At 35.8% G+C, this 22,370-nt stretch overlaps 1 protein-coding gene across 1 annotated transcript in view; it reads left to right on the forward strand.

Moving 5' to 3' along the window:
- LOC150088137 (neuropeptide FF receptor 2-like) overlaps positions 1-22,370 on the forward strand; it is a 65,632-nt gene that overhangs the window by 21,727 nt on the left and 21,535 nt on the right. The window lies entirely within an intron of this gene.

Consider the following 22,370-nt stretch of genomic DNA (forward strand, 5'->3'; position numbering starts at 1 on the left):
TAAAATCATTTCGAAAAAGCACTTTACATATCGCACAAGAAAATCTCTTGGACATTATCGCTTGACTTTCAGGGCCCTACAAATTAGTCTGAAACAACCTCACTACAGGCGAAATCATTAACTCCAACGCCAAAGTGAGAATGAGTCGCTAGACTCCTAGGAATCTATCTCAAGGCTGATTCTTGAGAACCATCTTTCCCCAGGACACTAACATTTTTAATGACGAGGACCCTGTGGAAATTAAACAAGGCAATAGCCGATTAACTTGCTAGCACAGAATCAGAGCTAATGCTAGCTGGAGTGGATCCCGTTCTCGAATGAAAAATGTCCGGCCTTGAACATTTTTCACTTAATAATTTTAATGACTTCCACTTTGATGTGTTTCCTCACTAAAGTGGAAGCCATGAAAATATTTTGGAATCCACGGACTATACAAGTCTTATACAAGACTTGCCTTCATGAGGGACAATTCCTCTACTGTTGAACACTAGGCAATTTTCGGCTACTACTCAAGCACCCTGACAAATTCTCTTCCTACTTCAGCTCCTAGCATCTGATTGACCCCCTGCTCGTGTTGAGAAAAATCTACGAGCATGTTCGGTGGCCGCGGCCGATTCAATATGCAGAGTCTCTAATTTAACCTTCATTTTGGCTAACGCTGGATGCTCCGTCACTGATTCTAAGGTTGCCACTCTTCAAATCGTTCGCGAGTTAAACTATAAGTATATCATGTGTACCTAGCGTTTAAGCTCCTTCAAAGACGCCTTCGATTAGATATGGCGGTCCACCGTAGTAAAGTGCTTCAAAGAGGCTAATTGTTTTACAGAACTTTACAGCTACATTCAGAATTACTTCAAGTGTCGCATAAACATGGCGCAAATCAGGTGCCATCGTCTCACCCAAAAAAATTACTAGGGCCCACTATTTTAGGCACCGCCACGTGGACCATAGTTCTCGATGAGTGGTTGCATAAAATCTTTCCTTCAGTCCACTACATTGCTTTCACGGATGACCTGCTCATTCTTATGGATTACAACTCCCGCTCCAACTGAAAACAGGGCAAACAATGTCTTCCATCAATTAGCAAACTGGGCCGAGAGCACAAATTACAAATCTCGACTGACAAAAGCATATAGTGGTTCTAACGGCACCCTTAATAGGAATGGGCCGCCTACTATGGCTGGAGAGCAGTTGTCTCAAATGCTACTATTCTCAATTTAGTGGAGGTTCTGTTGGAACCTATTTTTATTCCTTACCGACGTCAAGAACCTCAAAGAAAAGACGAATAAATATGACCATTACATCTAATGGTCACGAGTAAGGATTGGGGCGGAAAGGGAATGACCCTGAACCTACTCTATAAAGCGGTCTTTATTTGCATAATAATTTAGAGAGATGAGGACCAGACTCAGAGTGGATACAATTGCCATCTTTAGGCAGTTGGGCAGTCTCAACGAGTTACTCTCCTACAGCTGTCACATGATTCTAGAACAGTATCGACCGCTTCCCTATAGGTTATCATGGGTAACCTCCATTCGAACTCGCTCAATTCACCTAGTACCTCCATTCGAACTCGCTCAATTCACCTACTACCACCGTTCCGCTATAAATGCTTAATAGCATTTATAGCAGAACGGTGCATTTGCTCATTCCTTCTATGAACCATCAATTGTAAACTTCGCTTCCAGTTTGGCAAAATAAATTCATTTCAAGAGATACGTTTGTGTCTTCAAAACGTATAGGCTTTTTATAGAAGGATTTAAGTTTTGTTTCTTTTTTAATATTCCGAGACCTTTAATTACATTTTGCATTTACAGTTGATAAAATATCTGGGAAAAATTCAGCACTGAAAATGAGCGATCTGTGTTTTCAGAGCTGAATATTTATGCAATTCATTTCTGCCGCTCAGCTTTGAAAAAAAATAGTATGAAGAGAACTTTGAAGATTTCAAAAATTGGTCTTTAATTAAAATCATAAAATACTGTTCCGTGTGTGTATGTGTGTAGGGAGAGAGCGCCCGTGATGTTTAATTTCTAAAATTAAACTTTGCATTGATGCAGAATTACGAATCAGCCAACATGCATAGTGAAATTTCGGCTCAAGTAGTACGAAAGAGAATCGCCATGCGCTAAAAAAAAAAACATTGTAATTCAGTTGAGTGTTTTGAAAAACCACTTGTTCTGCATGGCATCCCAGATCTAATAGTGCGAACTCAAATGTTGGTTTACAGGTAACATTGGAAGAAGCAGAGCACATTTCTTTTAGTTGCTTGATTAAACGCTCGACCTTAAAGGAAGGGCACGAATAAATGAATATTCTGATTAAATAGTAAAGTAGGATAAGTAATTAAAACTGAAACGAAAGCAATCTTTCCGAAGAAACCTCTGGATTCTCCCTATCTGCGTTACGTACAGGAAATTTTGTTAAATTTAACGACTTGCTACAAATTGAGTTTCTTTTTTCTTTTGCAATATCTGAATTGCAAAATTCTTCTGAATCCACTTTAAGCAAAAAAAAAAAAAAAGGTACCAACTATTTCTAAATGTTGATCTATGTTGTGTCCCCGAATTTAACTATCTGTAAATCAGTGAATATAGTTATGCTGTATTACCTTGTCACAGACCAGAATGTATACCCTTCTTGATGACCGACTATTCTAGAGTGGCACCAATTGCGGTTCAGGCTTAATTAAATAATAATAAAAAATACAAATATTGATTTTGTTAAATTTAAACATTAGTTCGACTCATGTTATATGGTTCTCGTTTTTATCCAGGCTGTTGCCTGATAGAAAGTCTATCAGGCAACAGCAGTTAGAAAATGCCAACTCACTGTGAAAGAAACACTAAGGATTCGTAGAACGGAAGAACAGGAAAGGATTAATCTGATTCGATGAATTCCGTTTTGCATCATACAAATGGTAAGAACACAGGACAGAGAAAAACAAATGGAGCCATGGAACAATTAGACTCGTGGTAAACGTGTCTTGCGCGGTACACTGGCACTCTTCACGTTTGTTAATTTGAATAAGAATCACGAAAACTATATTTAGTTTTTGTAATTGCAAATTTCTAACACCACACTGGCATCTCTCACAAAGCATCATTAACTGTCTGGTTCTGGTATTCAGCTGCTTCCTGATTACACAAGCAGGAGTACTGTCAAAACAACTGTCAGTTATTTGAAAGTAGGGCAATACCATGAAACACTGAAAAGGTGAAGCTGAAACACTCAAAAGATGAAACTGAAACACCGACTGAGAGAACAGACTATTCCTAAGAAACTTGTTTTTGTCATGACAGAACGAAAAAAAGACTAAAATATTCTTTCAGTTAATTAGTTAAAGACAGCCCCACTTTAACAAAATGATTTATATCAGAATCAGAAACCATAACATCAAAAAACAATTGTATCAATGTTCGCTGCCTCATAATTCTTTATCAGAAACATGAACTGCTTCAGAATAAATAAAGAATAGTATCTTATCAAGATATCCAGGCGCCTACTAGTGATGATTAGAATCATCTGTTGGTTGCCAGCTACATATAAGCCAATAATCTAAAGAGTTTTCAAATAAAAACCGCATTTGCGAAATTCAGCTTACTTTAAAAATGTTTTTTTTTAGAAAAATCCTAAAGATTATTTTTTTAATAACTATTACTTACATATGGATAATATTTTAAATGCACACATGTAATTATGAGGAATTCATTTGTGCAAATTAATTTCACTCAAATAATTTAAGTTGCTTAATCCTGGGAATAAATAAGAAAGAAAGGCAAAAAATAATGTCATTTGAAATGAGATGTCTAAGGAAAATCAATAAAACAAATTGGAGAGAACATAAAACTAATGCACAAGTAAGGAGAGATCTAAATTTTGAACGCAGAATGATAGAGCAGATTTACAAAAAAACAACTTCAGTGGTTTGGACATGTGAACTGGATAAAACACAGGCTGCCTAATGTAGTACTGACAGGAAGAATTGGTGATAAGAGACCACCAGGAAGACCCAAAAGAGAATGGCTCCAATGCCACAGGCTTTCAGAGTTATCAACAAATGGTGCAAGATTCAAGAGATCGACAACAATGGAGGACGATATCTAAATAGGGATCAACCCGTGCCAAACGGAAGAGTAGAATGATGATGATAAATCCTGGGTTTTCCTCCCGCATAACATGCAAATCAGTTGCACACACACATACAGGCATAATACACGAAAATCAATGCTAACTTGCTCACTATACCCAAAGTAGGAAAAGTGGAAAAAATTCTCAAATATCCAGCCAAACATCCATACAAATATTTTTGGGTTAATGGCTTTAATCTTGTTGGTTTTAATTACTGTCCCAACGACATTAAGATTATTAATGTCTTGATTATTATTATCATTACTTTCTGCTTAGAATTATTATTACTTTCCGCGTAGTCTAAATTTCCCTGTTAATGATAGAAATTTATTTATATGGGTAACTGAAAAAAATCTCTTAATGAAATCATTTCACAATTCACCAAGCACTTCGACTATACTTTAGAAAAGTTGATCAGACTTGGCAGCTGGTTAATATGCTTCTAACGTGAAGTCAGACGTAGTACTTTCAAAATTTGCGCATCTTTTTTCCATATTGACCATATTAATTCGTTTTTATTATTCATAAAGTTAGCTGATGGCTCGCGCTTATCTTTATCACACTGATTGCCTGTTTTATTCCCCGGCATTGTAAGTTCGGTTCCTCTTTCAGTTTTATTTTATTTCCATGTGCAAAGAATGACTTCACCAAAGATAAGCTACTATCTTGAACACAACCTTTTTAAGTTATATATATATATATATATATATATATATATATATATATCGGGGGTAAAATAAGATGCGAATATAAAAAAAGTATTTAAAACCAATTTTCGGAGAAGTACTCTTTTTTAAAAATAACTTGCTACAATTCTATTAAATTAATTTTTCTTTCTCCTTTTTTGATAACTTGTAAAAAATACTAAGACAGCAACGCTAATCATGAAATGACAAACAAACGCTTGTAGCACACAGTTATTTATTTATTTTTTGTATGTCGATGTTTATTTTAATATGCAATTTGAAATAATTCCGTTATTTATAATAGAAATAACTTTTAATCATTAATAAAGCATCATAATCTTACATTATGCAAAAACATAAAAACAAAAGTACAAATGAAGTTAGCGGGGATAAAACAAGACGCGAATGTAAAATAGTATTTTAAACAAATTTTCGTAGAATATCAAGAAAAACAAATCTTCTCAACGTGTTAATATTTTATGCTATTTTTAACACTAATGACAACAAGTGCATTGCATATTTCGGAATAAAAGATCGTTTTTAAACATGTTTCGTTGAACAATATGGGGACAGAGAACGATATAATCTTTTCTTTCGTCTTTAACAAGGTTTGGTTGGCACGATATTAAGCATATGTGTAGTGCCCAACTTCTTCGTTCTCCAAATGGAATCCAGAATGGCAATAAGCATACTCATCGTTTTTGTTATGGGCTGAGGTTGTGGTTTCGGTGTAAATTATGCGTCCCACTACATACGCTTATTGCAAATAAGCGTATGCAGTGGGCTAGGCACGCTAGGCTTGTCTAGTGAAAATGCACGCAGTTACGTTGTGGAAAGCATAGTGTATGTGTCGAATTCTTATTTAGCTTACTTAACATTAATAACTGGACAGTACTTATACTTAATTTAATAACCTTTGATTTAAAATTAATACAACGAAAAAGAGCAAAACGTATCATTTTTATCAAGAGTGGGAACTAGAATACTTTTTTTGTAATGGTAAAAGAAAAATGTTTGATTTGCAACGCTTCCATGACTATACCCAAAAAAGGAAATTTAGAAAGGTACTTCAACGCACTGATTAGTTGTATTTCTGCATATAAATATTAGTTTTTGGCAATGGCTAGGGATTTCAAAGAAAAATAAATCCGATCATTTTTAAAATATGCAAGATCGTTTGCAAAAATATCCTGTTTTTGAATTTAATAGTGAGAAATGTTTCTGAAATTGAGAAAGTTGTGGATGATTTTGAAACCAGATTCAGTGATTTTAAAACAATTGAAGACATTGTTCAATATATTTCTTATCCATTTAATGTCGACTTAGATACGAAACAAATTGCAGAAAAAAATCGCTGAGATTTTTCACATGGAGAAAATATTACTTGAAAGTGAAATGATTACATTGCGAAACAATCTTTCTAAAAGCCGGAAGACTTTTGGAAATGTTTGCCGAGAAAAGTACCCAAATTTAAAAAAATGGAGTGAACTTTTAAATTCCTTTTTGGTTCCACATCTATGTGAATCGGAGTTTTCATATTTGAAACAAACAAAGAATCGCTGTGCTCTTACCGACTTGCATACAGAAGAATCTTTACGATTGGCCTTAGCAGCCGCCGATAAAGCAGTCGTAGCCGAGTGGTCATGCACGCGGGTGCATAAGTACACGTGCCTTGAGTGACCGGGGTTCAAGCCAGTGGTTGCTAAATACGGTGCTGTTTCTTGTATTCTGTCTTGTGAACTTTTCTGACCGTTTGGTCGTCCCGGAGTATAAACAATGATAAATTTAATTTATCACAGTATAACACAGAGTTTGACAGCTTGACATAAGAGATGAAGACACAAACTTCGCGTAAATTAAAGTTTTAAATACGTATGAATTTAAAATAAGAATTCTGAATTGTATTTAATTTTAAAATTTATAAACAACATTTTTCAATGTGTTGATTAACTTTTTTAACCATGTACAATAATTCTTGAGATGGTAGATCGCGGCACATTTTGAAGAAAAAAGTAAATCGCATCACAAATTAAGTTGGTCATCCCTGTCTAGTTGGATCATTATTGGCGTTCCCGAAGTAGGGGTTCTCTTTGGGCTTCTGTTCAGTGTAATAATCTTCCCATTTACCTACCTTTACAGGGAAGGGTGCTTTGCTACTACCAGTCCTACACATGATCAACTCGTTACTAACAAAATAAACAAAGTTATCAACCGCAACTTCTCGGGTTACCTAGCACGCTTCTCGTTGACTATTAACCCTTCCAAATCTGTCATTATAGTTTTCTCCCTCTAAAAACAACCTTCACAGATACAGCCATTTCTCAAATCACTCAATACAAGTACCTGAAAATAATATTTGATCCCAAACTTAACTCTCATGCCCAGTTGCAGTGCATTCATTAAAGATTTGGTCAACTGACATGGATTGTAAAGAAATACTTGATTAATGTCCGAGATCGGAAAATGTCACTCATATTTACAGGATGATTCACCTAGCACTGTTGTATACTTCAAAAATTTGTGCTTCTGCTGCCCCTGCAACCCTACGAACTTGCTTTTTTGCAAGTGAGCATTAGTTTCTGAAATGGCTGAACTTCAAGCACCAGCTGCCACCTCAAATGAGAACCACAGAATTGGCACAGAACCTGCAGTATACCAGCCTACACCACAAAATCTACTTAAAGACTGTACCATGAAGAGGATGACAGGCCATAATAGCTCCCAAAACATCCGGGAATTGTCACTGAAAGATCCCTCTACACTTTAAGGGACTCTCCATCCATTAGGTCAAATCTGAATCGCATCCATATTGCCGACATTCTGCCTGCTCAAATGCTTCAGGCATCACAAAGCCTGAAAGCGGACCTTGAGTTTTTCATGTTGTGTCATGCTCAAACCTTGTTTAAAAGTGAACAAGTATGTGTTCTAAACGGTGCTTCAACTGCATTTTAGGAATCTGCCTTGGAAGTAACTCTAAAATCAATTTCTCTCTCTCTCATTGTAATTATATATAGTTTCTGAACAATACACTTTTCATTTAATATATTTCTATGTTACTTTTATTATAAGGTATTCATAATAATTGTCAATGTTATTTTCGTTATAAAGCTCGGGGAACACCTTACTTCTAATTTGTAACTTTACTAGCTGTACAGCTGTGATGGAATATTTGTCGAATTTCTATTTGACCAATTTTGATGAAATTCCGGTATGGCTCCACATCTTTTTCAAAAGCTTGAACATAAAATTTAACGAAAATTTGTACAGTTAGGGGAAATCGAATTGTTATATGAGTATAGACGGGGCATGGTGGAGACAACAGTCGCATTATGCATATACGATAAAGCGCCTAAAAGTTAATTCTTTGAGTTAATAGTGCGTAATTAAATGAAAGTTTCTTCGTTAATTTTAAATGTTGCTAAGTGCAAATTTACATTACTTTAACAAAAAATTTCTACTTTATTTACTAATCGCATTGCTTTCAATGATACGAGTGATTTTTTGTTATTTGGCATTTATAGTAGCTTAAATATTTATACAGCGAAAATAAAATGTTATTTTAGCACACAATACGTTAATTATATGATATGAATTGAAATACAAAGCAGGCTTTGCTGCAAATGAAGGCTTAAAATGATCGACGCTATTTTCGTAAGGTTATTAATTACGAATGTAGTTGGCACAGCTGTGGTTCATCGTCCTTATTTTTCAGCGAAGCGGATGGCTGAGACAGGTCTAAAAGTGCAAGAATTCTATTAAGCCCTAATGACAGCACGGATTTCATGCTATGCCGGAAAATTAACCTGGGAAACTTGAAGAGATTACCTGGCGGTATATGTAATCCTAAATGCACATAACGCGTAATTAGGTATCTGTCTGATGATGATGCCCCCTCTAGACATTACTCGAAGAACCGGAATCTCCTGATGGCTACCTTAATCGTTGAGGGATACAACAGGGGCAAGAATGCATTTATTGGTATTTACTTAGAAAAGGAATAAACTATAAACACGTGTGGTTAATGATTAAAATTAAATCCTTGTGTTTGCATTTTAAAGTTCAAAAACCACGTGGTATAAACTTACACTCCTTTCTCCTCCCTTCGATATTTAAGAACACAGTCACATCGCTCACGGATGTAGTAGGGTAGCTTAATTATAACCATTAGTGGTATAAGCAATTATTATTATTAGAACAAATTAAACTGCAGATATCAGATATCTGCAGCTTAATTTATCTGCGTTCTCGTATTTCTTCAAATGTTTCATTTAAGACCAAAACAGGAAACAGTTAGGTACAGAACACTAACAACAATAGACCATGAAAAAAAATATGATATACACAAAAGAGGATGTAGCACAAAGTAAGGCAAAAATATTAAGAAATAGATATAAAAATCAAGATACATTTGAACCAACCAAATCCAGCATTACCCATTTTCCGGCTGTGTTTAGAACAAATGGTCGAATCCGGGCAGTTAGTTTAAGGTTTGACCAATTTGCCAAGCAACTGGCGAATATTTCGCCTCAGTGCCATAAGTTTACAGCAATCTCTAACTAGATTGGGAAGTTTTGTTAGGGCACTGCATCGTCTATTGATATTCGTGAATGCAACTGGCAGCTCACTGATAATTAGCGATGGATATCTTAGTGTTTGAGTCTAGTGATTCCTGAATAAAAAACTAAACTGACATAGCGCATTCAGCAAACAACTTTGAAACTTATGTTTATAAAAAAAAATTGTGGCGAGCACGCATAGCGGGTCAAGTGAAAATTCTGTAGAATATTTTGAAACGTTTATTCTTACAATTGGTTTGATATTTTACAATTGTTTGAGGTTTATTACAAAGTTTTTACAGATCTCTCCTTTGTACTCAATGGAGGTGGTTTCGGTGGTCGAATTGCACGTATGTGCTCTATACGCCTTAACAAAGCTCACACATTAGTCTTCGGTTAAATTATAATTTTTTTTACGTCGAAAGTTTTATGCAATACGGTAGATAATGACGAAATAAATATTTTGGTTATTAAATTTTTAAAAATCGGACTGCTAGAAGCGGAGATATAGCAATATAAAACGTTTTTGCTGCACCAATTTATATTGTTACACCGTGGGCACGCTATAGGGGTACTCTTGCGTCATGCGTCGCTGCTACGTATTTCATTTCGTGTAGCATTTTCGTTGCGACTTTTGTCAATCCACGGACGCAAGTTTCTACCATGTGAAAACTGCCTGGGCTGCGCCTAAAGAAGTTTTATATGGAGCAGAGATTGAGAATGTTTGGATTGTTTGTAACTTCCCTTTCCTTGTTTCCAGATTAAAATGGCGAAATCAGTTTCATCCATTATTACTGGACGCAAAAATTCACTGTTGGACATGATCAAAAGTTGCTATTCATAATGCTGTCTGCATTTTCTGAAAGGTTATAAACAGTCGAACTATCTGCGAGGCATAACTTATGCTGCGCAAGTGGTTTCCACAATGTTTTCCACACAGCCATTCCCAGGATTCATGATCTTCCATGATCAATCTTTCATCTTACTTCCCATTCTTCTTCCTAATAGCAGTTGAGCGTCCTGAAATTTCTTAACCTGCGCTCTAATTCCCTTGAACTGCTGATACTGTAGCAACTTCTGCTAGTATACTGTATTATTAATGTGTTTTAGTTCTTTTTCCCTTGGAGAGACTGGAAGCAAATGAAACGATTTGATTTTGTCGACCACCATCTTCTAAGCGTATGGTTTTCACGACCCACTACTTTTGTGGTTCGGTTAATGGTTAAGATTAAAGTTATCCTTGTTTGCATTTTAAAGTTCAAAAATCACGTGGTATAAACTTACTCCTTTCTCCCCCCTTTGATATTTAAGAACACTTCACAGCATCAATTACAGAATCCTCCTTTTACTTTGAGCAAAGGGGTTTTACGGAGCTCTTCTCTAGAAGTCCTCTTATTCAACTTAATTTTCTATTTATATTCCAAGACAGGCGAAAAGGATTAGAGGAGTTCAGAAAATAGACAGAATACAGGAACTTCGCCATATTTAGTAGCGACACGGGGCTGAACCACGGTTAACTCAAACGCGTGTGCACATATACTTTCGCGTTTGGCCACTCAATTACAGTGTCCATATACTGTATTAATGACTTATCATAGTTGTTTAGAGTTACTGAGATAAAATTCTTGATATTCTCAGATCATAAAATTTTATATCACAATCAAAAGCCTAAACGATGCCTTTCAACTGCACTTTTTGAACTCAGTCTTTAGTATCCATTAGACTTAACTTATCACTTAGATTTTCAAATGGTATGCGATGATGTTCGTCAATCCTCGTGCTCATCAAAGTTTAGTAACTACACTATCAACAGTAATTCCATCAGAAAAGTTGACAGTATCAAGTTGTGTTCTTTATCTCATACGGCAGTTTTTAAGCCTCGTACCTCAGCTGTCATCCAATAATATTACAATCAGTTTCTCTGACTATTAAAATCTTCTCTCCGGTGAACTCGTTATCAAAGCATTGGGAACGCAAGTAAGATCCCCTTGGACTGGAGATGTGCTAATGTCTCCCAACCCACAAAGGTGGTGCCAAAAAGTAGGTTGATAACTAAGTCAGTTAGTACAACTCCAGTCTAACGTGTCCAAAAAAAAAAAGCAACTAAAGTTTAATGCTTCTACAATGTTACGCATTTAGAATGTATTTAGATAAAAGAAATCCTGGAGTTACGCATAAGCTTAGGGGAAGAGGCATTTAAAGTGATTCAAGGCATAAAGGATGTAGGCCTCGTAACAATTCAGGGGGTTACAATTCACTCAGACATGAAATTTTCCATGCAGTGTAAACAGACAGCTAGGAAGGCAAATGGTGCCGGCTCATGATTTGTAGGACCTTTGTTACTAAGGAAGACGATATCGTCATTCCTCTTAAAGCGATGGTTACACTGCATTTGGAATATCGTATTGAGGTTTGGAGACCGCATCTAACAAAATACAGGAGTTCCAGAGGCTATTCAAAGAAGGGCTGCCAGATTAGTGACGATCGCAGAGCGATGCACATATGAGGAACGGCTTAGTTTCACTGAAAAATTTGACAACTAGACGTCTTCTGTGATTGAGATGTATAAAGCGCTGGAGTAAAATGAATGAAGATGGCCTTTTCTTCCCGTAGGTGACACAAGAACCATTGACCACAAATATAAAATCAAGCAAATAACAGAATATTGGATGTTTTGAAGTTCAATTATGGGCAGCGAGTTCTCCAGCACTGAGGAATAAATTACCTCCCAAAATGTGAGAGACAGCGAGTCTGTTAATTTCAAAGTAGAATTGGGAAGCTACTTTGTGGGAATGGGTACGTATGAATATTGTTTTGTTCTATTTTATCATTTTATTTATTTATTTTGTTTTTGAGGCAGAAAAGTCCGCTTCCTTGCATAATTTGGCTTGACTAATACGAATTCTTTCTATTCAATCCTGATTATTTCCAATCTTCTGCCGCCCCTATTTCATCTCCTCACTCTGATGTTAACATAAAAACAAAAAAAAAAAAGTCCAAAGAGTTGCAAGTAGACTGGGTGAAAATCCATTCTATAAAGAGCAATACAATACCTGTTTGTTAAGATGCAGTTAAGGTTACTTTGTGCTCACAAACTCTTCTTCAGGGTTTTTTTTTTTTTAATTATATATATATATGGCTCACATTAGATTTACTGCTTCGACATCACACATCTCTCAAACAAACTAGTGTCAAATACTTGTTTTCAAATTTCTTTAAGAACACTATGAAAAATTTAATTCCCCTTACAAAAACACAACTCATCAAATCAATGAATTCGATTCGGATCCTTTTATGGATTCGAATATATATTAAATACTTAACATTAAGCAAATTCCATCAAATATTCTTATTTACTAAGAATTAGGGCTAACTGTGTCAAAAGAATCCCTACTGAGCTTTCATTTTATTTTTCTCATTTTTTAAATAAGTACTTAGTACTACACTACTTTAAAAAAAATTAAGATTAACTACCTTATTACAGATAAATGTGACAGCAATTGTGTATAATAATTAAACTCCTGTACCCAAATTAACAACCAAGAAAAGCATTATTTCATGTTAATTTGGTTAAAAATTAGGACTTATCCCACAATGATTAGTATACAAATAAAATATATTTTTGTCGGCTTTCATTTTCTAATAAAAAAAACCATAAACTTACAGCTGACAGTATAATAGCAATCGATATTACAGGCGACATGATAAAAGCTTTTACAGCTTATCAGATAAGTAGCATAGAATTTTCACAGATCAGTAGACGGCTATTGTTTTTCTTATCGCTAAAGCTAGAGACATCCCCTATCTGGTCTCTGCTTTACCCTTCTGGTAGTTACTTTAGATTTTTCAGTAGTCTGGAATGGAATTTTGATCAAAGCCACCGCTTGTTGGATAATAAATTTCGTTCAGAATGGAAGTTGCTAAAGCTACATCCAGTTTTGCAGAATTATTAGCCGTCTTAATTATCATTTCCTATCAGATAGATTTTTATTAGCCTTTAATTTATTAAAATGCCAGCATTTTAATTTAATGAAAAAACTATTTTAGCAAATAGATTTTCCTCATCCATATATTTATACAACTCATTCATACAAACAAATTTATGTGCTATGGAAAAATGTTGTCTGTCTCTTTTTTCTTTTCTTTGTTTTTTTTTAATAAAATTGGTGATTTTCGTTTTCCAGTAGTCTCGATCTAAGGTCTGATTTATTACGCTAGACTTAAATTAAATGGCTAGAAAAGAAATCGATTTAATAAGCTACACGGCAAAGTAATAATAAATTAATTTATTTAAATGTAAGTGATCTAATTTAAGCGGTTTAATTTATTAATAAAACTAGACGAAACCAGTGAAATGTTTACGAAATCGTTTTAAGCTACAATAACTATATCCGAAATTAGTTTGTTAGATTTAAATCGAATTTTTATCAAAAGAACAAAAGCAAACTCAGGATCAAATAACACTATCACATTAAGGGAGACTTTGTAAGAGTATACTCTTACAAATAAATTGAAAGTATTTATTTATCTGAAATAATTTCTTGATGGGCAGAGAAGAAAGGGAATTATTAATGTTTGAATATGGTAAATATTAAGGTTTGAAAATACTGAATTAGAAATAGGGATTTTTTTTTTATAAAGTGTATTAAATAGCAGTTAAATGGAAACAAAAAGTAACAAGCAGTACAATGAGGGTGAACTGGGTAAACAAAACAGTGGCAATTTGCAAAAAAGCGAGGAAAAGGTTACTAGAAGCGGGAAACTGGAACGCAAGTACAGGTAATTATAAGAAGCGTTTTGATGTAAGCCGCAGCTGGACATACATCGGAATAATCTGGCGTTAGCGTCAAACCACCGCAGCAGTGTGTCGATTTTAGGTAAGGTGCAACGCGTTGTCGAAATTGTGTAAACATGAAAGGGTTGTAATGCTGGAGTGCAAGGGCAAGTTAGATTATAGAAGACCTCCAAATATAAAGATAGACGGAAACAAATCCCTTTTGTTCCTGAATTAAAACATCTCGGCGTAATTTTAGATGGCAGGTTAACCTTCTCTCATATTAATCACCTCGCCTCGAAGATTAAGAAGTTCACTGCAGCAGTTATCCGAATTTCCAAATCGGACTGGGGACTAAATAGGAAGACTCTCTTACTATATTATACAGCAGTATTCGTACCAATAACATATGCTTCGGGGGTCTGGTTCCATAGAACCGTTAAATGTTAAACTCCGTTCCAAGCTCATCTCCATTCAACGGATTATGCTGCTTGCTATGCTCCGAGCCTGCAGGACAGCGTCCTCTGCTGGAGTCTTACCACTAGACCAGCATGTCATCTTCAAAGGACTATGCTATCGTCTAAAGAACAGAGTTCCCGGCGAGATTCTCGGCATCTCATGCAACAACTGCTAACATCAAAGACGAGAAACGGAGAATCTGGAATGAACTTATCAGTGTGTGGCAATCACGATGGGATTCCAGTACTACTGGTCAAGTCTCCCGCTCTTTTGTTCCTGCAGTTACCGTCCCTCTCAACAAGAACGTCCGCCAGTGGTTTTCTCCCAGCCTAACAACATCGTATATACTTACTGGGCACGGCTCCAAAACTATTTCAATTTGGCTTGTCTGACACCAATCTCTGCTTGCGTGTGCGGAAGAAACCTGGACGCACATTCTGTGTCGCTGCAACCTGTACCACGATGATAGATCTACACTGCAAGCTGCTGTCAGCAACTTCTCTGAAGGAAATGAAGTGGCGCTGACTGAAAATTCTCAATCGTTCTCAGCTCTACAACAATTCTGCTCTGCTGTTTTCACCAAAAGAAAGCAACTCTTCTCAAGTTTATCAACATATCAAGAACAAGGAACCAACCCAACACCTGCAATGTCTATCGATATTTCTTAAAATTGATATCGCCTGTCCTGTACCTTTTTTTAAGCTGGTACCCCGGTTTGGGCAGCTGTGGAACAGGATTAGCTAACGCCCATTGGTATAGCACTACCTCCAGTGGCTGCGGATTTCGTTCTTCTTAGGACAGAAAAAGACTGCTGTCTTGTGGTTCCTGTGCCACAATTTATACTTCTGATTAGAAACTGGCAAATCCGCTATATATATATATATATATATATAGCGGATTTTGGAGGTCATGACCATAAAACAATTTGCACTTTCCGGTTTATTGGGCTTTTCTTTTACTGCAAGCAATTATAAACGGGTAGTAAACTCGATCTTCTTGCATTTGCGAAAATACCGATAGCTGGAATTGAGTTTTTACGTTATTATGGTGACATGTGTTTGCCCTTTACTAAAATCTTCAATCGCATAAAAAACAAATAAATTTTCGGAATCTTCTCTTCATTTTTTAAGCTTCGTAAACGTGTTACTCCACGCGAATCGTGTTAGTTGCAATTTGTGTGTCGTTAAAAAATGCTTATGCATGCAATCGTGAAATTTATAATTAAAAGAGAAGATTATCTTGGAAACAAACGCCTCTTGAAACATTTCTGAAGAAGACTCCTTGTGCAACAAACCAACGAGTGCCGAGCCAATAATGAATGATCAACGAGTGTGCATTTAGTTGATGACAAAAGAATAAACATTCTTTAACATTTGTAAGTCGAAAATAATTTCTCCATTATTATAATTTGTTTGATTTTACAGGCTAAGTTTTTATTTCTTTGGATAAATCAATCATTGTTTAAACAAACTAATTAGCTAACTAATTTCATTGTGAGAACATAACCCCTATTTTTAACCTTATGTCTATGGGAAATAAATTCCCTTTTTCTTCTGAAAGTAAGAAAAAAGTTATTTTACGGACATTGAGTTTTTAGAGTTAGAACGGTTAGAGATTTCCGCAGGTGATTTCCTTCATCACATGGTACTGACAGAATCTGGTGGTTTTCCATTCGGACCATGTACTGAAATCAGAAGCAATCGGATATGCACTTTATGTTCGGTTTGGCGGACGGCAATGCTCTGGAGGCTCGTTGTTTGTACCACGAAAGGTTCCCAGAACGAAGATGTCCAGACAGGAAAACGTATGAAGGTATCCATCGCCGCCTTTGTGAACATGGGACCTTTACACCTCGTGCTGCCAACAGAGGACGACCAAGATCTATGACTACTGAAGTAGAGGGGGTGGACAAACTGCCTGGCCTCCACGCTCATCTGATTTAAAAACCCGCTAGATTTCTTCTTGTGGGGCCATTTAAAGTAATTGGTGTATTCGACTCCGGTAGCTGATGTGGAAAAACTCTCCGCAATCGAATTGTGGCAGGTTGTGAGACAATACGAAACATGCCAGGAATTCGGCATCGTCTTCGCCGAGTCCATAAGACATCGATAAATGTTCAAAATGTCCACCTTCAGGCAAAAGGTGGACATTTTGAACAATTACTATAAGGTGATGTGAACAGTTAAGTGTCATAGACAGACCTTCAAAACTCGGAAACCAAGCATTTCCGGAACTATGTTGATATAAAATATTTTTATTGTCTACATATGAGGAACTCATTCCTGAAGTTATGTCGTGTATTTTTGAGACACCCTTTATTTTAACATTAAAGGTTGGTACATATTTTGATGTAGACGTGATAGACTTGCGTTTTATGGTAAATTTCGGAATCAGCGTGTTCATTTCCTCCAGAATCGCATATTTTCATTGCCGAAGTATGACAAAAAATATTTTTTGTTGGCTTGGATTGGTAGTCGTGCGGAAATGCAAATCTTTTCAGCGCAAAGGGTAAATAATCGATGGACATAGACCAATATTGATAGAATGGTTGCCCATTTGTCCACACTCAATGACAATCGATACAACGAATAATGGCAGAGTGAATATGAGTGTACTGTAATGGCAATGCATCAGGGCAGCCTTCCACCTTTTAACTACAGGTATGGGAGGCGCTGCAACATCACTTTGTATCTATGTGACTAACACAATGAAGACATGCACAGACACCTGAATGTCATTTCAACTCTGCCGTGATACACTAACTGTGTAAACGGCCAGAAATGTCTGCGTTGTTATGTCTGTGCAGTGTATGTGTTGTTGTCGTTTATTTGTTTCTGGCCACTTAATCGCCAGGAAGGCGATTACCTGGAAAGACTGCCCAGTGTCAGTCTACACCGCGAGGAGGTGGGCCACACTCAAGTATGTACCGTAGTCCACCTTAACAATCTCGCAAGCCGCTCCTGAAACGGACAATGTCCGCACTCACTATAACTAGTGCAATACCGGTGGATTCCAGTCATCCCCTAGTTAAGACAGCCCACGTCTCATAATAATATAATAATAAATAAATAGTATAATAATAAATAAAAAAAATAAATGGTGAAAGAGGTCATCATCACTTTCAATATAAGGTAAAAGGAAAGCCTTACACATTGCTTTCACGACCAGAGTTCAACACCAAAAGTGTGCCTCGCTGTGACCAATGTCTTAAAGTCGTAAGTGCTTTATTTAAACCGGTTGCGTCTTTGAACCGTTCATTCCAAAAGTAGGCTTCATTTAAAAGATCCTCATGGAAAAATTCATAGAGTTGAAGGTGCAGAGGAGTTAGGATTACATAATCATCATTGAATATATGAAACTATTAAAAATGTGATATAAGAAGGTGGAATTTCTATTATAAGGATTAAAGTTACTTATTATTATTATAAAGAACTCATATATGGAGAGAGCATAGACTCCCCTGTGATTTAAATTTTATAAACATTTATTTATTACGTAAAAGAAATATTGCAAAATATGTTTGTAAGAAAGTATCCATACTCTCAATTCAGGTGTTAGAATACTGCTACCTTCACTTTGAATTGTTAGGGGTTAGTCGAGAAACAACTACTGAAGTGTCTGCATCAATACTGAAAACATCCCTTCTAAATTAACGTTTCAGTGGTAATCTATTCGTAAACAGTCTTTCAACATGTCCCATAACTAAATGCCAACAGATTAAAAATCAGGTCTAATGCAATAATAAGCGGTATAGCAATAACCTTTAATGACTTATTTTCTTCTGTAATAATCCCCGAGTGTACTAAGGATTGATGTTGAGAGGATTGTAGTATAACTCAGTTATAGCACAAACGTTTGAACGTGTTTAATGAAACAAAAGATCCAAACTGATCATCTCCTATTCTTCAAGGTTTCCAGTTATAATATACTACTTCCACCAAATCTGTTACTGCGACTCTACCTGTAAATACATACTTGGCCACTTCATGCAACTTTACCGTCCCTATTTCTGAACTGCAGTCCCTAATTGCAAAGGCAATCCGATAGAAATAAAAAGATAGCAAAGACTAATGAATCTGAATACAGCACATGGACTAAATGTCAAGTTCTGCAGTTTTATTTATTTATTTAGATTTTATTTATATAAAGAAAATATGCATGCACTTCTGGAAGAAGAGTTATCCCTTATCCATTCGCATTTTTTATCCGGAATAGAAGTTCCATTTTTTTCCCCTTTTTATATATTTCTTAGACGTGTGGGAAATCAGATGTACTAAACTTAAAAAGAAGTTCAAGAAAGCTGCCATTCCCGCTGGTGAAAGAACATCCCAGTACAGTGCTAGAGCGAAGTGCTTTCATTTTTTCTTGATGTTACTATCTCATGACGAAGACTGCAAACAGACTTCAAATATCGTTACGAAAGAAGTTGCACAAGGCTCCCCGACACCTACCATTTTAACCAAGGTCTGTGATAACCCTCGGCTCACAGCAAAATTGCCTCCGCATCTGGGGTAAGATAGAATCAACTTGTACGTCAGCACAAATGCAACAAAAAAAATCCTTTGTCGTTGGATTTCCCTTGGAGAATTATTACTCTCAAGCTGTATCGCATGAAATGCGTAACTTAACCTTTCAATAATAAGACTCGCGTGATCAAAAGCGAAAAAAAAAAATGCTTAATCGAGAGGAGGTACTATAATTATAAAGAATACTGCACCTGAGAAAATACATTTTGATAAGAATGATTTTCTCAGATGCAGAATCCTCCTCGAGCAGTGAAATTTTTGAATGGCATTTTTAAATATGCTTTAAGCTTCAGTTAATGTTCAGAACTTTCACTGTAATTTTAAAATAATCGGCATATTTATAGAGCGCTGCAAGTGAAAAATGTCAACAGGCTTATCGAATATAATAAAAGATGTATATATGCATGCACTTTGGATGCATATACAATAGTGCTCAAAAAATTGAAAGCCTCGTATTTAGGTTGTTTTTCCTTATACTGGCAAGTAATCTTTAGAAATAGCTGAAAGAACAAATTAGTAATAGCAATACACATATGAAACTATTAATTGAAGAAAAATTTATTTTACAAATTTACTTATGGATAAATAAATATACAATGAAATAAGTACTTTTCTCAAAAAAAAAAAAAAAACAGCATGTTACTTATGGTTCATATAATAAAAAATTCAATGAAAGCAGGGTTTGTTTTCATCACTTTGCTCAAACTAGGATAACAGCAGCTATATAACCAGAAAATACAACGAAGTGAGCACTAATACATTTTGTACTTTGCAAAATCAATCTCCATGTATCAATCAAAGATTCCACTTGATTGATACATGGAGCTGATCGAAAGCATTCCACAATGGACTTCCTAGGGATGAAAATAGACCCGAATACTGACTTCTTAATTAAAATTTCGTGTACAGGCAACCTCATATAATACGGTACTTCTATAACACGGTTAGAGAATTTCGGTAAACCTCGCATAACAGGGTATTTTTGAGCTTTTGTGCGGGAGGAACCTGCTATTATGTTGGATGTAATATTTCAACATTTCCGCTATATTTTAATCACCGCTGTTGACTCGCTATTAAAAAAAAAAACTGAGAAATTCCTGTATTTTATTTTGTTGGGAATTCCCGTGTTACGTTCTGTACTATTGAACTTGTGGAAAAATCTAGATTTCAAAGTTTTATTACCATTAGATTGGACACCAGGCCATCCAAAAGATTTAAGTCATCCAAACGAAATTATGTTCCTACCGCCACAGTTGTACTGGATTAATATAACTTTTTTTCATTCAGCCATTAGATCAAGGCATTATATCCACCTTTAAGACTCATTACATCAGAAAATCTTTACAATAGCTTTTGGAAAAAAATTGATTCTGAATCTATTGAAGTAATGGAGGCATGGAAACATTTCTCAATTGTGGACTGTATCAGAATAATTAATTAAATTTTAAATGCGTGTGGAAAAATGTATGGTCAGAGTCAGTTCATTCATGAAATATGGTCAAACCGGCAGAAAACGAAATCCGTAGGATAGAACTTGCTACTTCAGTAGGATGGGAAGGTTTTGAGGATAAGACTACTGAAGCCCTCGTGGGTAGCACAGTTGACAGAATCGGCCTCCTCCCCACACCTGAGTTCGAATCCCGTCGATGATGGGAGGAATTTTTATGGGTCTTTTTCACAACGTGGAAAAGTTTTTCGGGCTCAGGCGAGGGTAGCATGGTTTTTTTCACCCGGAATCTCGGGTTTTTTGTCCAGCAAAACAGAAAATCGACCTCAGGACACACGCAACTTATAGACAGAGTAACGTGGTCTTAGCCACTTATGCTCCTAAAAAAATTTTAAAAAAAGATAACTGAAGATGTTCAAAAATTCTTGGTAGAAAAAGAGGCTGCGAAGCGGATTTGGTAGAAATGGCATCGGATGTAAAACCAAATCAATTCAGAGGATGATAGCGCAGATGAAAATTCTAAACTTCCAAATTTTACACTAAAAAGCATACGGGAAGGCATAAAGTTAGCCGAGCAATTAGAATCTTATTTCTTGAATGAAAGGAGCCCAAATTTGAAAAGGGAGCTTCAAAAATGCTTAGTTCCATACGATGAAATTCACAAAGATTTATCAGGCAAAAGCAAAATCCCAAATTACTGATTTTTTAAAGACAGTAGAAAATGCACGAAATCTAGAATGGAGTATTTTTGTTAAAAAAATAGTGATTTTGTTAGCTTTTGGAATGTAACTCCCTTTTTTGCACTTTTTCTTAGTCCCGTATAACACTGTTTCGCACAACACGACATTTTATTGGAACCCAACTACCGTGTTATACGAGGGTTACTTGTATTTTTGAAAGTTAGTGTACAATACCAGGAAGAATTATATATACAGTACACACACACACACACACACACAAAATGTGTGTGCGTGGGTTCGTAAGCTGGTTGAGTTCTTATGAGAGAGTTCTTATTTTGGAACTCACCCATAGACAGCAGTGCTGGCTCTCTTGGTTAAAATCGCAACTCCTCCATGCCATCTGAAAAATGCCTGAATTCGAATCCACAACTGAGACAGGAATTTTTTTTTTTTTTAGAATTTTTAACACAATTGCTGAGTTTCATGGTGTTATCTCCGGAAACCTGCCTTAGAATACGAAAATACAGAATAGCAACTAGTAAGTAAGAATAATAGTGTATAACCTTGATACTTAAAGAATTGTGGTGGATATCCGAGAATTTTCTTCAATATTATCCGCGATGAATATCGTAAGCTAAAGGATTCTCTTTGAATTGAGTTTAACACAAGTCAACTTTTACAATGACCTTAATCTTTCTTAATTAATCATAAAAGGTTTCAAAAACAAATGCTTGCGTGCAATTTATTTTTCTATTATTTTAGAATATGTTCAAATCACTGCTAAAATGTGAAAAATTTATGAGGATTTCTCATTTTCTTCAACAGTTAGATATAAAAGAAACACATATGAAAAAGGGTATAAGAGTAAAACAAAAAGCGAGTGTGTTCGTTCTAGCAGTGTGTATATGATTTAATAGATACTATCAAGAAATATTTAAATAACAATTTGTTCTTGACTACGACGTATCAGCATAGTAGATCGTATTGCTTCGGTCTGCGGGCCGATTTGCATGTCATACGGAACGAAACTAAATGGGCAACTGAATTATAAATACACCGTATTTACTGTAACTGTTTCGCTGTCATAAAGAAAGTAAATTGAGTATATTTA

The sequence above is a fragment of the Mastigoproctus giganteus genome, chromosome 3 (genome assembly GCF_048544385.1).
Source record: "Mastigoproctus giganteus isolate SK-2022 chromosome 3, ASM4854438v1, whole genome shotgun sequence".
In the NCBI taxonomy this organism is placed as follows: domain Eukaryota; kingdom Metazoa; phylum Arthropoda; class Arachnida; order Uropygi; family Thelyphonidae; genus Mastigoproctus; species Mastigoproctus giganteus.